Source organism: Trachypithecus francoisi, unplaced genomic scaffold (assembly GCF_009764315.1).
Source record: "Trachypithecus francoisi isolate TF-2019V2 unplaced genomic scaffold, Tfra_2.0 Lachesis_group15, whole genome shotgun sequence".
Classification (NCBI taxonomy): domain Eukaryota; kingdom Metazoa; phylum Chordata; class Mammalia; order Primates; family Cercopithecidae; genus Trachypithecus; species Trachypithecus francoisi.
In genome coordinates, this window is record NW_022681460.1 from 103133853 (window position 1) to 103150402 (window position 16550).

At 45.7% G+C, this 16550-nt stretch overlaps 2 long non-coding RNA genes across 2 annotated transcripts; both read left to right on the plus strand.

The window, feature by feature from the left end:
* The first annotated feature begins 803 nt into the window (after positions 1 to 803).
* Positions 804 to 2576, plus strand: LOC117097951. The gene is made up of 2 exons (XR_004443107.1): positions 804 to 1434; positions 1747 to 2576. It is a non-coding gene; the product is annotated as an uncharacterized LOC117097951 (long non-coding RNA).
* Positions 2577 to 7484: 4908 nt separating this feature from the next.
* LOC117097955 lies at positions 7485 to 15816 on the plus strand. The gene is made up of 4 exons (XR_004443111.1): positions 7485 to 7988; positions 11255 to 11469; positions 14217 to 14338; positions 15350 to 15816. It is a non-coding gene; the product is annotated as an uncharacterized LOC117097955 (long non-coding RNA).
* The last annotated feature ends 734 nt before the right edge of the window (positions 15817 to 16550 follow it).

Sequence of the window (16550 nt, forward strand, 5' to 3'; positions counted from 1 at the left end):
CATGATTTACAGCTGTGATGGTTTAGCATTTGTTCTGCTACTTGAGATAATGGAGAGCAGGTTGTTTTAACTCAAGATACAATTGATCCTGGGAGAGCAAGGAGCCAGCAAGTCTAGACACGTTCCAGAGCCACAAACCCTGGATTCTATCCAAGCCACGAGGGATTTTATGCCCTGGGCTTAGATTATGGTGCATCAGGGTAACCTTCCACCCTTTAGCACAGAGCTTGGTGTTCCAAAGGCCACAAGGGGTTTTAGACCCTGGATCCCGGACTCTTGCAATGTTCCAAGACTCTTACATTGTGTCAGACATGCAAGCCCTGCCTCAGCTTCTCCCAACACTCAGCTTTTCCTAACATAATCCCAGCACTTGGAAGGCTGGGTGGATTGCCTGAGCCCAGGAGTTTGAGACCATCCTGGACAACATGGCAAAACCACATCTCTGGCAAAAATAAGCTGGGTGTATTTGGCACATGCCCGTGGTCCCAGCTACTTGGGAGGCTGAGGTGGGAGGATTGCTTGAACCTGGGAGGTAGAGGCTGCAGTGGGCCATGATCACGATCTTGTACTCCAGCCTGGGCAACAGAGACAATCCCTGGCCTGCCGCCCCCTCCCCTGGCCCAGTCAAAAAAAAAAAAAAAAAAATTCTGGGCATGGTGGCTCACATCTGTCATCCCAGCCACGGCTGGCAGATCACTTGAGGCCAGGAGATCTGAAATCAGCCTGGCTAACATGGTGAAACCCCATCTCTACTAAAAATACAAAAACTAGCCGGGCATGGTGGGAGGCCCCTGTAATCCCAGCTACTTGGGAGGCTGAAGCAGGAGAATCACTTTAACCCAGGAGGTAGAGGTTGCAGTGAGCCAAGATCACACCACTGCATTCCAGCCTGGGTGGCAGAGCAAAACTGAGTAAAAAGAAAACAGATCTGTAGCTCTCCCTCAAGTTAGAGGACTCTAGCCTGCTTTTGCTTTTTTGGGTGTGGGCAGTGGGGGAGATGGTCTTACTGTTTCCAGGCTGGAGTGCACTAGTGCCATCACGGTTCCAGCCTTAATCTTCTGGGCTCAAGGCCATCCTCCCACCTCAGCCTCCCAAGTAGCTCAGACTACAGGGGCATGCCATCATACCTGGCCAATTTTTACGTATGTCATAGAGATGGGTTTTCCCTATATTCCCCAGGCTGGCCTTGAACTCCTGGCCTCAAGTCCTCCTGCCTCAGCCTCCCGAAATGTTCAGATTACAGGCATGAGGCGCCATGCCCAACCTGCTTTTGCATTTTAGTAACACGAATTGTAATGTTAACTTTTTAAATTATGAAAGCCTCTAAAATACAAAATTATTTGTAACCCCAGTGTCCTTTCAGGCTTCTATAAATGAATATACATTTAAAATGTGGGAGTTTAGCTTAATTGATTTGTTTTCCATAGAAACTAGGTTCTATGGGCCGGGCGCGGTGGCTCAAGCCTGTAATCCCAACACTTTGGGAGGCCGAGGCGGGCGGATCACAAGGTCAGGAGATTGAGACCACGGTGAAACCCTGTCTCTACTAAAAATACAAAAAATTAGCCGGGCGAGGTGGCGGGCGCCTGTAGTCCCAGCTACTCGGGAGGCTGAGGCAGGAGAATGGCGTGAACCCCGGAGGCGGAGCTTGCAGTGAGCTGAGATCCGGCCACTGCACTCCAGCCTGGGCGACAGAGCGAGACTCCGTCTCAAAAAAATGAAAAAAAAAAAAAAAATAGAAACTAGGTTCTATGGTTAGATAGACTTGTTTCACTTAAAGATCTGATTTGTGTAGGACAAATCCACATACATAATCATGCCAGTCTGTTCTCTGCGTGACATAATTTTCCAGCAATAGCTGTGTGATTTTTGTAATCCTATCCTCTAGCCAGTTCAAGATTTTGCAACACTATGTGATTCCGTGCCCCGTAGTTCAGTCTTGTTGAATATGACACAGGTGTTTACCTTCCTGTTCTTGCATCTAGTTTCATTCTAATAATGTTCTCTGTTGAAAAAGCTGGCTTCAATTTACTGAGCAAGATGCTGGTATTATCATCTAACATAAAGCCTATCTTATAATAAAGTGTTGACAAATGTAATGACTACTGTACTAAAAGTAAAAAACAATGGTTGTGTGTGTATTGTGTATGGTTTCTACTGATTATCACTTTTATACCATCATAAAGTTGAAAAATCATAGAGTTGAGTCATCATAAGATGGGTACGTTCTGTACTAGGTTTCCAAGGCTTCAGAAGTGTTGCATACACATTCCTAGCCAGCTGATAGTGCTAGGAGCTGATAGGAGTCTCCCTGGGGGCTAAGAGGAGGCCTATAAATCTCTACTATGGTATATGATGCTCTTGTGTGCTCTTGTGGGCAAAGTATGAGGCTGACATTTCATTGTTGGCACTGGGTTTCTGGAATCCATCCTCTTCACCAGGGAGATTTAATGAAGGAAATGAGATCTGATGGGAGAAATTCTAGTGTAACATTTTTGTTCTGAAGGAAGTAATTGAGTTTTAGTTCATTTGTTTTTTCAGGAATCATAATAATTAAAATTTCATTTTAAATGCCATGAATGTATTTAAGTCAATCCAACTGCTAAACATCACATTGTGGCTGGGCGCCGTGGCTCACGCCTGTAATCCCAGCACTTTGGGAGGCTGAAGTGGGCAGATCACCTGAGGTCAGGAGTTCGAAACCAGCCTGGCCAACATGGCAAAATCTCGTCTCTACTAAAAATACAAAAATTAGCTGATGTGGTAGCGGGCATCTGTAATCCCAGCTACTCAAGAGGCTGAGGCAGGAGAATCGCTTGAACCCAGGAGGCAGAGGTTGCAGTGAGCCAAGATCACACCCCAGCCTGGGTGATAGAGTGAGGATCCATCCAAAAAAAAGGCTGGGCACGGTGGCTGATGCCTGTAATCCCAGCACTTTGAGAGGCCAAGGCGGGCGAATCATGAGGTCAGGAGACTGAGACCATCCTGGCTAATATGGTGAAACCCCATCTCTACTAAAACTACAAAAAATTTGCTGGGCGCAGCAGCGTGCGCCTGTAGTCCCAGCTATTCGGGAGGCTGAGGCAGGAGAATGGTGTGAACCCGGGAGGTGGAGCTTGCATTGAGCCAAGATCACGCCACTGCACTCCAGCCTGGACAACAGAGCAAGACACCATCTCCAAGAAAAAAAAAAGGAGGCCGGGCGCGGTGGCTCAAGCCTGTAATCCCAGCACTTTGGGAGGCCGAGACGGGCAGATCACGAGGTCAGGAGATCGAAATCATCCTGGCTAACACGGTGAAACCCTGTCTCTACTAAAAAATATGAAAAACTAGCCAGGCGAGGTGGCGGGCGCCTGTAGTCCCAGCTACTCAGGAGGCTGAGGCAGGAGAATGGCGTGAACCCGGGAGGCGGAGCTTGCAGTGAGCTGAGATCGCGCCACTGCACTCCAGGCTGGGTGACAGACAAAAAAAAAAAAAAAAAAAAAGAAAGGATCACATTGTATTTCGGTCTACTTGAGAAATACTAAAATGAGGGTACCAAGAAATTGCTCTACTTTCTGTATATGGGTGTTTAAGAGCCAAGAAGTCTTGCCATTTAGTTAAATATTTGAAAGTTCTGCACTCCCTACATTTTTTTTCTGATATTGTCACGGTTTTCTTGCCTACAGATAGTATTGATATTCAAATACCAAGATTCCCAATTTGGACTTTATGAGCCATGAGAAACCTTCATCAGTCCTTGGATCCTGAGGAAATTAGTGTATCTGATCAAAGACCATGAATACAATCTTGGTTGTGGGGATTATTTCAGTATAGTGGTCCTGGAGAGAAAAAGTGGCAAATCATTTAGGTGGTTCTATTTAACCCCAGATTATAATTATAACATTGCAGTCCAACGCTTAAAATGATTAGTATCTCCTGTTTATGTAACTCTGCTGGGTCCTTTTCTTTTTCTTTTTAATTTCTTTTTTTTTTTTTTTTGAGATGGAGTCTTGCTCTTGTCACCCAGGCTGGAGTACAATGGTGCGATCTCAGCTCACTGCGACCTCTGCCTCCTGGGTTGAAGCAATTCTTGTGCCTCAGCCTCCTGAGTAGTTGGAATTACAGGTGCACAGCACCATGCCCGGCTAATTTTTGTATTTTTAGTAGAGACGGGGTTTCACCATGTTGGCCAGGCTTGTCTAGAACTCTTGACATCAGGCAATCCACCCACCTCAGCCTCCCACAGTGCTGGGATTACAGGCGTAAGCCACCACGCCTGGCCAGTTGCTACACTTTTAAACTTACATTGTGCATTTTGGGGGACATGGTGATGGAAATTATGGGAAGGTTGGCAAATCCTCTCCAAGCCGCCCCTTTTCTAATGAATAGAGCAATGGACCTCAGAAACAGAAATGAAATAAAGTGTCTGGACACGGTGGCTGATGCCTGTAATCCCAGCACTTGGGGAGGCAGAGGTGGGGACCTCACCTGAGGTCAGGAGTTCAAGACCAGCCTGGCCAACATGGCGAAACCCCATCTCTACTAAAAACACAAGAATTAGCCAGGCCTGGTGGTACACGCCTGTAGTCCCAGCTACTCGGGAGACTGAGGCAAGAGAATCGCTTGAGTTGGGGAGGCAGAGGTTGCAGTGAGCCAAGGTCGTGCCACTGAACTCCAGCCTGGATGACACAGCAAGACTCTGTCTCAAAAAAAAAAAAAAAGAAGAAGAAAAGAAATGAAATAAAGTGTAGCCAACTGTACCCGGCAGAGCAAGGACCATTCAAGCAGACGTTAAGAGCTAGTAGAGGGCTGGGCATGGTGGCTCACGCCTGTAATCCCCACACTTCGGAAGATCGAGGCAGGAAGATCGCTTGAGACCGGAAGTTTGAGAACAGCCTAGACAACATAGCAGGCCCTTGTCTCTACAAATAACTAAAATACTCACTGGGCGACCAGGCACAGTGGCTCACACCTGTACTCCCAGCACTTTGGGAGGTCGAGGCGGGCAGATCACTTGAGGTCAGGAGTTCGAGATCAGCCTGACTAATATGGTGAAACCCCATCTCTACTAAAAATACAAAAATTAGCCAGGCATAGTGGTGTGTACCCATAATCCCAGCTAGTCGAGAGAGGCAGACGCAGGATAATCCCTTGAACCCAGAAGGCAGAGGTTGCAGTGAGCTGAGATCACGCCACTGCACTCCAGCCTGGACAACAGAGTGAGACCACGTCTCAAAAAAAAAAAAAAAAAGAAAGAAAGAAAGGATCACATTGTATTACAGTCTCCTTGAACATATGAAAATGAGGGTACCAAGAAGTTGCTAAGTGTCATCCTATTCCTAACACCTGGCAAACAACCCTTGCTCTGCTTTCCACATATGGGTGTTTAAGAGCAAAGAATGCTTGTCATTTAGTTAAATATTTGAAAGTTCTGCACTCCATTTTTTTTCCCCTGAAATTGTCAGTTTTTCTTGCCTACAGATAGTATTGATATTCAAACACCAAGATTCCCAATTTGGACTTTAAGAGCCATGAAAAACCTTCACCAATCCTTGGATCCTAAGGAAATTAGTGCATCTGATCAAAGACCATGAATAAAATTTTGATTATGGGGATTATTTCAGTATAGTGGTCCTGGAGAGAAAAAATGGCAAATTATTTAGGTGGTTCTATTTAACCCCAGATTATAACATTGCAGTCCAGCACTTAAAATGATTAGTATCGGCTGGGTGCGGTGGCTCACACCTGTAATCCCAGCACTTTGGGAGGCCGAGGCAGGCGGATCACAAGGTCAGGAGTTCGAGACCAGTCTGGCCAATATGGTGAAACACCGTAAAAATACAAAAATTAGCTGGGCGTGGTGGCGGGTGCCTGTTGTCCCAGCTACTCGGGAGGTTGAGGCAGAAGAATGGCTTGAACATGGGAGGCGGAGGTTGCAGTGAGCTGAGATCATGCCACTGCACTCCAGCCTGGGTGACAAGAGCAAAAGTCCATCTCAAAAAAAAAAGAAAAAATAAATAAAGATTAGTGTCACCTGTTTATATAACTCAGCTGGGTCATTTTCTTTTTTCTTTCTTTTTTTTTTTTTGAGATGGAGTCTTGCTCTTGTCACCCATGCTGGAGTGCAATGGCGCGATCTCAGCTCACTGCAACCTCTGCCTCTCGGGTTCAAGTGATTCTCGTACCTCAGCCTCCTGAGTAGCTGGGATTATAGGCGCATGACACCACGCCCAGCTAATTTTTGTATTTTTAGTAGAGATGGGGCTTCACCATCTTGGCCAGTCTGGTCTTGAACTCCTGACCTCGTGATTCACCTGCCTCAGCCTCCCAAAGTGCTGGGATTATAGGCATGAGCCACCACACCTGGCCTCAATTTTTAAATAAAATTAAAATAAATTTTTAAAAAATTCCACGCTTAAACACTTATAGATTTTATCTGTAAGACAGGTTCTCACTTTTTTGCCCAGGCTGGAGTGCAGTGGCACGATCATGGCTCAGTGCAGCCTTGACCTCCTAGGCGCAAATGATTCTCCAACCTCAGCCTCCTGAGTAGCTGGGACTATAAGTGGGCACCACTATGACCAGCTAATTAAAAAAAGTATATATATATGAGATGGAGTATCTCAGTGGCCAGGCATGGTGCTCACACCTATAATTCCAGCAGTTTGGGAGGCCAAGGTGGGTGGATCACCTAAGGTCAGGAGTTCGAGACCAGCCTGGCCAACATGGTGAAACCTCATGTCTACTAAAAATCAATAAAAAATTAGCTGGGTGTGGTGGTGCACACTTGTAGTCCCAGCTACTTTGGGAGCCTGAGACAGGAGAATCACTTGAACCCAGGAGGTGGAGGTTGCAGTGAGCCGAGAAGGTGTCACTGCACTCCAGCCTGGGCGACAGAGGGAGACTCCATCTAAAAAAAAAAAAAAAAAAAAAAATTGAGTATCTCATTATGTCGTCCACTTTGAACTCCTGGCTTCTAGTAATTCTCCTACCTCAGCCTGCTGAAGTGCTGGGATTATAGACATGAGCTACTGTGCCTGGCCAGTGCTTATTTTTTATCTCCAAAATGGGATTAGTATCACAAAATATTTTAATGCCTTCTGCACCCTTTAGTCTGTAAATAAAACCTGTAAATAATAATACACAGTTCCACTTCCTAAACATAAGCTCAGTTAATATTTAATATCTTGATTTTTTTACAGTATTTTTTCCTATTCTTATTTTTCTCCGTTTGTTTCCTTCTGGTGTATATTTTCCAAGATTGCTGCAATGGTATGATTTTGTAGTGAACAAATGCCAGCCCTCCTTCAACTCATCCCTCTGAAATGTCTATTATTAAGAGCATGGTAAAAATATTTAAAGATCTCTGGTCGGGGTGGGTGGTGTTTCTGAAAAATGCACACTCCCGGTCCCACTGCAGACCTGCTTAACTGGAATTACTGTATACATGTGGAACTTAGGAATCTGTGTTTTGACCAAGAGGCCAGGTGATTCTTCTGCTCAGTTAGTGCTGGGAAACAGTGCTATGAAGGATACAGTGGCTAGAAGTCGTCCTGCCTCCCAGTAACATCGGTACCAAATTCTCAGCAGGTGAACCAAATGAAATGGTCAACTAAAAACCAACCAGGGTAAAACAGATCTTTTATTTGTCGTTGTTGTTGTTATTATTATTATTTTTTACGTGGGGGCGTTCAAGCGAACTGCTATATGGATTTACCCCCAGTCTCTTCTTGTGAGAAGTGAATTTCTTCAACGTTGATAGAACTGCGGGATTACATTATTGGATGAATTAAGAAAACAATCTAACCTGATGTGTGAAGATTTCTGCTTGTGAGAATCCGTGTTATTTCAATTATCCAATCAAGAGCCTAATTCGTATAAAAGAAACACAGCCGCTCATTGCTCATCTTTTTATCTAAGACGGTTTGTCTTGACGGAGGGTGTCTGGCTGTTTTGGGGAAACTATTCCTGACCTTGTTTTGCTAAAAAGGTGCCTGCCGTACCAGGTGAGAGACGCTATCATTTCTTTTATAAAACTTTTAGCTTGCTCTTTGTTAACTGTGTTTGAAAGTCACTTAAAAGGCTGTCTTAAATATTAATATTGTTGGGCTGCGTATCTTTTTTATATTAAGTTAACAGTTTATATTTCTTCAGAGATCTAGTCTCTTGTTCATATCCATTGACTATTTTTCTGTCAGGCTGTTGGATTTCTCTTTTTTCTTTTCTTTTCTTTTCTTTTTTTTTTTTTTTTTTGAGACAGAGTCTCTGTTGCTCAGGCTGGAGTGCAGTGGCCCAATCTCAGCTCACTGCCTCCTGAGTAGCTGGGATTACAGGCGCGTGCCATCACGCTCGGCTAATTTTTGTATTTTTAGTGGAGACAGGATTTCACCATGTTGGCCAGCCTGATTTTGAACTCTTGACTTCAAGTGGTCTACCCGCCTTGGCCTCACAAAGTGTTAGCATTACAGACGTGAGCTACTGTGCTTGGCTTGTAAAAAATTTTTAGATTTTTAGTAGAGATGGGTCTCAACTATGTTGCCCAGGCTAATCTCAAACTCCTGACTTCAAGGGATCCTCCCACCTCAGTCTCCCAAAGTGCTGGGGTTATAGGTGTAAGCTCCTGTGCCTGGCCCTAAACTGGTTGTTGAAAAAGGTGGCAGATCAATACATGCCTGCAAAGCAGGGGGAAAAAAACAAATATTTGCCATTTAATAACCTAGGCAGGAAAGATAAGCTAAAAAAAATTAAAGGGAATTATGCCCATTTCATATCAACATCTTAAGTCTAGATAATGGGAACTAATAAGTTCCCAAAACTGGATGAAGAGACAAAAACCTAAAAACTGGAAGAGAAAAGACAGTGAGATTTAACTTAATAATACTGTGGGCCAGGTGCGCTGGCTCACGCCTGGAGTCCTAGCACTTTGGAAGGCTTGATGTAGGTGGATCACTTGAGCTCAGATCAGCCTGGGTAACATGTCACACCCCGTCTCTACTAAAAATAGAAAATTTAGCTGGGCAAGGTGGCTTAGTCTCAGTCACTCTGGAGGTTGAAGGAGGAGGATTGCTTGAGCATGGGAGGTGGAGGTTGCAGTGAGCCGAGACCACGCCAATGCACTCCAGCCTGGGTAACAGAGCAAGATCCTGTCTCCAAAAATAAAATAATATCGTGCATACAAATCTTGAGTTGTTGCCGTTATAATTCAAAGCTTCCCAATTCATTTTGCAAAAGTAACATTTTTAGTACTCAAACCTAGTAGTTGTCTTCTCCAGAAAAACTGCTATCACCTGGACTTTTTTTTTTTTTTTTTTTTTTTTTTTTTTTTTTTTGAGACGGAGTCTTGCTCTGTGGCCCAGGCTGGAGCGCAGTGGCCAGATCTCAGCTCACTGCAAGGTCCGCCTCCCGGGTTTACGCCATTCTCCTGCCTCAGCCTCCCGAGTAGCTGGGACTACAGGCGCCCGCCACCTCGCCCGGCTAGTTTTTTTTTTTGTATTTTTTTTAGTAGAGACGGGGGTTTCACCGTGTTAGCCAGGATAGCCTCCATCTCCTGACCTCGTGATCCGCCCGTCTCGGCCTCCCAAAGTGCTGGGATTACAGGCATGAGCCACCGCGCCCGGCCTCACCTGGTCTTAAGATAAATGTACGCCATGTACTGCTTAACAGGTTAATAACAGCTTAGGAGAGCTTATCTGAAGAATGTAAGGATGGCTAAACATTAGGGAATCAGAAACAAAATTGTTAGTAAACTAAAGAATACAGCATAGTTACCCACAAATGCTCAGAAAATTCAGCTGCAAAACTTACCAGCAATTGAGCGTTAAAACATCATATGAAATGGCAAATTAATAAAATGGTTCCATTAAAGGTGAGTTCAAGCCTAAAGGGCCAAAACCACTAGTATTCGTCATTGTTTTCATTAGTGTTTTTGTGTGTGTGTTCCTACATACCCTAAAATTTTGTGATGAACTCTGTTCGACCTAGTATTTAACTTGACACCTAAAATGTTTAGTGTATACATAATAGTTGCAAAGACATAATTGAAAACACCTGGACCAGGTGTGGTGACTCATACCTGTAATCCCAGCAGTTCAGGAGGCCGAGGCAGGAGGATTGCCTGACCCCAGAAGGTTGACACCAGCTTGGGCAACAAGGTGAAACCCCCTCTCTGCAAAAACATACAAAAAAATAAGACAGGAGTGGCAGGCACTGTAGTCCCAGCTACTTGGGAGGCCGAGATGGGAGGATCGCTTGAGCCTGGGAGGCAGTGGTTGCAGTGAGCTGAGATTGCGCCACTGCACTCCAGCCTGGGGGACAGAGCAAGACCCTGTCTCAAAAACAAAACAAAAAACCAGTTGGGCGCGGTGGCTTATGCCTGTAATCACAGCACTTTGGGAGGTGGAGGCGGGCATATCACAAGATCCAGAGATTGAGATCATCCTGGCCAACATGGTGAAACCCTGTCTCTACTAAAAATACAAAAATTACCCAGATGTGGTGGCGCATGCCTGTAGTCCCAGCTACTCCAGAGGTTGAGGCAGGAGAATCACTTGAACCCAGGAGGTAGAGATTGCAGCGTGCTGAGATCACAGCACTGCACCCCATCCTGGTGACAGACCGAGACTCCTTCTCAAAAAGAAAAAATCAAGTTTACCATTTTTTCCTCTCCAAATTTTTTTTCCCATTTCAGTTGTCCCCATGATTTTATATTAATGTAGTAGTAGTATTTTATTTTATTTTATTTTTTGAGGTGGAGTTTTACTCTTGTTGCCCAAGCTGGAATGCAGTGGCGTGATCTCAGCTCACTGTAACCTCTGCCTCCCAGGTTCAAGCAATTCTCCTGCCTCAGCCTCCCGAGTAGCTGGGATTACAGGCATGCGTCACATGCCCGGCTACTTTTTTTGTATTTTTAGTAGAAATGGGGTTTTACTATGTTGGCCAGGATGGTCTCGAACTCTTGACCTCAGGTGATCCACCCACCTCGGCCTCTCAAAGTGCTGGGATTACAGGCGTGAGCCACCGTGCCCAGCCATTAATGCATTATCTTTATGCTTAGCTTTCATTCAGTATTCATTTACTGCTCGAAAAACCTAAGACTTCATATTTTGTTGGGCAGAGTTGCTCTTACCACTTATCTCTTCAGGAAAGATCACTGAATAGTAGATGTTCTCAGGTTTTCACTCAGTAAATGACTTTTGCTGGTGTGTTAAGAAAAGCAATTGATTTGGAAGCTGGCTATTAATCCAATTAATTAGAAGCCAAACCTTTTTCGCAGGGATGCTGTTGTGTTGATAAAATGCCACATAACTATTTCTCAGTGAAAATCCCAACCAGGACTTGAGTTAGGTTGGTGGCTATGGACTTCTGCAATGCACAATTGATGCTCTCTAACAAACAGTGACCTCTAGTGAACTCCTGTCCCCAAGGCAAGAGCAACCACAGCTGCGGGGAGCTTTGGCAATCACTGTCCCCGCCCAGGCTTCTCCCTTGGTAAACTTTGTACCTACTGAGTCCTCCTGCTGGTGAAAAAAAATACATTTCCTTTGAGTGACTGTCCCGTCTCCTTCAAGTCCATGTTCTTAATCTTTGACCTTGAATTTCATTACTTGTCACTTGTTTTTGTTTGCTTCCTCTGGATTATTATTATTATTATTTTTTTTTTTGAGACAGAGTCTTGCCATGTTGTCCAGGCTGGAGTGCAGTGGTGCAATCTCAGCTCATTGCAACCTCTGCCTCCCGGGTTCAAGAGACTGTCCTGCCTCAAGCCTTCTCAGTAGCTGGAACTACAGGTGTGGGCCATCCATACCTGGCTAATTTTTGTGTTTTTGTTGTTGTTGTTGTTTTTTGAGACAGAGTCTCACTCTGTCACCAGGCTAGAGTGCAATAGTGTGATCTCCACTCACTGCAACCTCTGCTTCCTGGGTCCAAGCAATTCTCCTGCCTCAGCCTCCTGAGTAGCTGGGATTATAGGTGTGTGCCACCACACCCAGCTAATTTTTATATTTTAAGTAGAGATGGAGTTTCACCATGTTGGCCAGGCTGGTCTCAAACTCCTGACCTCAAGTGATCTGCCCGCCTCAGCCTCCCAAAGGGCTGAGATGACGGGCGTGAGCCAACACACCTCGCTTAATTTTTGTATTTTTGGTAGAGAAGGGATTTCACCATGTTGGCTAAGCTGGTCTCAAACTCCTGACCTCAAGTGATTCTCCTGCCTCGGCCTCCCAAAGCGCGGGGGTTCCAAGCATGAGTCACTATGCCTGGCCTTGAATTTCATCACTTGTACCTAAAGTATAAAAACATAAATTTACCATCAAGTACTAATGGTGCTTCAGGAAGAAGTTAAGCCTACTTCAAGTACCCTTGGCCTTGTACTTCAGTTTCTTCTTCTTCTGAGATGGAGTTTTGCTCTTGTTGCCCAGGCTGGAGTGCAATGGTGTAATCTTGGCTCACCCTCCCGGGTTCAAGCAATTCTCCTACCTCAGCATCCCAGGTAGCTGGGATTACAGCCAGCACGCCTGGCTAATTGTTGTATTTTTAGTAGAGATGGAGTTTCTCAATGTTGGTCAGGCTGATCTTGAACTCCCAATCTCAGGTGATCCACCTGCCTCAGCCTTCCAAAGTGCTGGGATCACAGGCATGAGCCACTGCGTCCAGCCATGTTCTTCTTTTTTTTTGAGACGAAGTCTTGTTCTTGTTACCCAGGCTGGAGTGCAATGGTGCGATCTTGGCTCACTGCAACCTCCGCCTCCCAGGTTCAAGTGATTCTCCTGCCTCAGCCTCCCAAGTAGCTGTGATTACAGGCACACACTACCATGCCTAGCTAATTTTAGTATTTTTAGTAGAGATGGGGTTTCATCATGTTGGCCGGACTCGTCTCGAACCCCTGACCTCACGCGATCCGCTCGCCTTGGCCTCTCAAAGAGCTGGGATTACAGGCGTGAGCCACTGTGCCCAGCCTTCTTTTTTTATAATTGAGATGGGGCCTTGCTATCTCCCAGGTTGGAGTGCAGTGGCACAGTCAAGGCTCACTGAAGCCTCAGGTCCCAGAGTATCTGGGACTACAGGCACGTGCGACCATGCGGGGCTCATTTTTTGTATTTTATTTTATTTATTTATTTTTGTAGAGTCAGGGTTTTGCCACATTCCCCAGACTGGTCTTGAACTCGTGGGCTCAAGTGATCCACCTGCCTCGGCCTCCCAAGAGCAAGGATTCATTTTCAGAAGTCGTCTTTCTGGATGTCTTCAGATAGCTTCATGAAATTTCACATGTAAACCAGAAATTTCAGAAGGTCTCAATCCCTGTAGAAGTTTATTTTGGCCAACGTTGAGGACACGCCCAGGAAAGAGAGACGGAAGCCACAAGAGGATCTGGAGCCAGCACTTTTTCCAAACAGAATTTAGAGGGCTTCAATATTTAAGGGGAAAAAGTGGGCAGGAGGGAAAAGGTGGAAGGAAAAAACAGGGAAGGATAGGGTCACATTGTTTTGAGGCTTTGAGCGCTCACTGAATCCACGTGCTGCATGTGAAAAGGAAGGAGAGGAAGAACAATCATGTATTTCTCGAACTCGGGCAATCTGTGCTTGACCTGTAGATAAACATAAAAATCAAATATGCATGGGTCTTGGGGTGGGTGGGTGGGGCGATTTATAGTCTCCTCTTGTCTCCTCCCTATGAAGATAAGCTACTAGTTTACATTGTCAGGTAAAAAAGTCTCCCTTGTGAGTCATGTGGCCTTCTATCATTTTTAGTCTTTTTTTTTTTTTTTTTCTGAGATGGAGTCCCGCTCTGTCGCCCAGGCTGGAGTGCAGTGGCATGGTCTTGGCTCACTGCAAGCTCCACCTCCCACGTTCACGCCATTCTCCTGCCTCAGCCTCCCAAGTCGCTGGGACTACAGGTGCCCACCACCATGCCTGGCTAATTTTTTGTATTTTTAGTAGAGACGGGGTTTCACTTTGTTAGCCAGGATGGTCTCGATCTCCTGACCTCGTGATCCTCCCGCCTCAGCCTCCCAAAGTGCTGGGATTACAGGCATGAGCTACTGCACCCGGCTGGCCTTCTATCCTATAGCTATCTGTTTAGGAACAAAAGGAAAGGCAGATTTTGTTTTGTTTGTGTGACTCGGTTTCCAAGCTTAACTTTCCCCCTGGGCATAGTGACTTTGGGGTTGAGATTTTGTTTTCTTTGCACATAGTAAAGATGTATCTTCTTATGTCCTTTTTTTTAAAAATTTGAGACAGGGTCTGGTCCTGTCACTCAGGCTGGAGTACAGTGGCCTAATTATAGCTCACTGTAGCCTCCATCTCCTGGGTTTAGGTGATTCTCCTGCTTCAGCTTCCCAAGTATGTGGGACTACAGGCATGTACTACCAGAACCGGATAATTTTCTTAAAATTTTTAGTAGAGGCAGGGTCTCAGCTACGTTGCCCAAGCTGGTCTTGAACTTCTGAGCTGAAGCAGCCCTCCCAACTTGGCATCCAAAAATTTTGGGGTTACAGGTGTGAGCCACCGCACCCAGCCAAAAGATACATATTAAACCATGAAGAACTATGACGTCCTGAGAGCCTCCTCAGAGGGGAATTTGAGTACCTCTTAGAAGCCAGCCCTTTAAATTACCTTCAGGATATTAGACAGGGTGAAGGGAGTTCTGATTGAAAATGCATAGTAGGCCCAGTGTGGTGGCTTATGCTTGTACGTCCAGCATTTGGGGAGGCCAAGGTGGGCATATCACTTGAATTCAGGAGTTTGAGACTAGCCTGGCCAATATGCTGAAACCCTGTCTCTACTACAAATACAAAAATTAGCCAGCTGCGGCGGTGGGCACCTGTAATCCCAGCTACTCAGGAGGCTGAGGCAGGAGAATCCCTTGAACCCGGGAGGTGGAGGTTGCAGTGAGCCAAGATGGCACCACTGCACTCCAGCCTGGGCGACACAGTGAGACTCTGTCTCATTTAAAAAGAAAAAAAGGGCCGGGCACAGTGGGTCATGCCTATAATCCCAGCACTTTGGGAGGCCAAGGCAGGCGGATCAAGAGGTCAAGAGATTGAGACCATTCTGGTCAACATGGTGAAACCCTGTCTCTACTAAAAATACAACAATTAGCCGGGTGTGGTGGCACACGCCTGTAATCCCAGCTACTAGGGAGTCTGAGGCAGGAGAATCACTTGAACCCAAGAGGCAGAGCTTGAAGTGAGCCAAGATCACGCCACTGCACTGGAGCCTGGCAACAGAGCGAGACTCCATTAAAAAAAAAAAAAAGGAAAACAGAAAAAGAATGCACAGTAGATGCAATTCACAGAAAAAAAAGAAAGGATTCTATTTACCCTTTTTATATTTGAGCTTTCACAGACTTTTTCTTCCCTTAACCAGTGCAGCAAAAATTCACCATGTACCAACCTATCCAAACTTATCCATGGAGGAGTCTATCTGGAAGACGGGAGTTTCGATGCTTGTCTTGCTCTGAATGTCTGCTTGTCACCTGCTTAGGGTTATCGACTGTGATTGTGGGACTCGTTCTTGTTCTACAGGACCCCTCTGACTCTGTGGTTTTCTCTACTGGATTAACAATGATAGCCATAGGTGCTTTTTTCATTGTTCTCACTGGAGTGACAGCCCTGTGTACAGTTACAGTCGACGAGAACTTGCAGAAAACCACGAGCCTAAGGCTAGGAGTGATACGAAAAAGTGGAAGTCTCCAAGGAACTACAGCGCCTTCCATGACTCACTCAGTCATCGCCAGCACCTCGCTGTAGCTGTACCTGGAACCCTGGCCTCTTCGTCTTTGGAGCTAAGTCTCCTGAGCATTGTTTTTAAATGGAAATAAAATCTGGCTTTTAAAAAACTCTTGAAATCCCAGCAGTTTGGGAGGCCGAGGTGGGTGGATCATGAGGTCAGGAGTTCGAGACTAGCCTGGCCAACATGGTGAAACCCCATCTTACTAAATAGAAAAATTAGCCAGGCACGATGGCAGCCACCTATAATTCCAGCTGCTCTGGAGGCTGAGGCAAGAGAATTGCTTGAACCTGGGAGGCGGAGATTGCAGTGAGCTGAGATTGTGCCACTGTACTCCAGCCTGGGCAACAGGGTGAGGCTCTGTCTCAAAAAAAACTCTTCTGATTACATAATGTTTTTATTCCCTAAAGCATAAGATTCCCTGTGCAGAAGGACCTTCAGGTCATAATGACGCGTCTCAAATTCATGCCATCTGGCCAGGCATGGTGTTGCTCACCTGTAATCCCAGCACTGTGGGAGGCCAAGGTGGGTGGATCGTTTGAGCCCAGGAGTTTGAAACCAGTATGGGCAACATGGTGAAACCCTGTCTCTTAAAAAAAAAAAAAAAAAATTAGCCTGGGCATGGTGGTCTATAGGCAGAAGAATTGCTTGAGCCCAGGAGGCAGAGGCTGCAGTGAGCCAAGATGGTACCACTGCATTCCAGCTTGGATGACAAAATGAGACTGTCTTCCCCTCCCACGCAACAAAAAAATTCCAAGTCATTGCTGGGTACGATGGCTCACGCCTATAATCCTAGCACTTTGGGAGGCCGAGGCAGATGGATCACCTGAGGGCAGGCGTTCG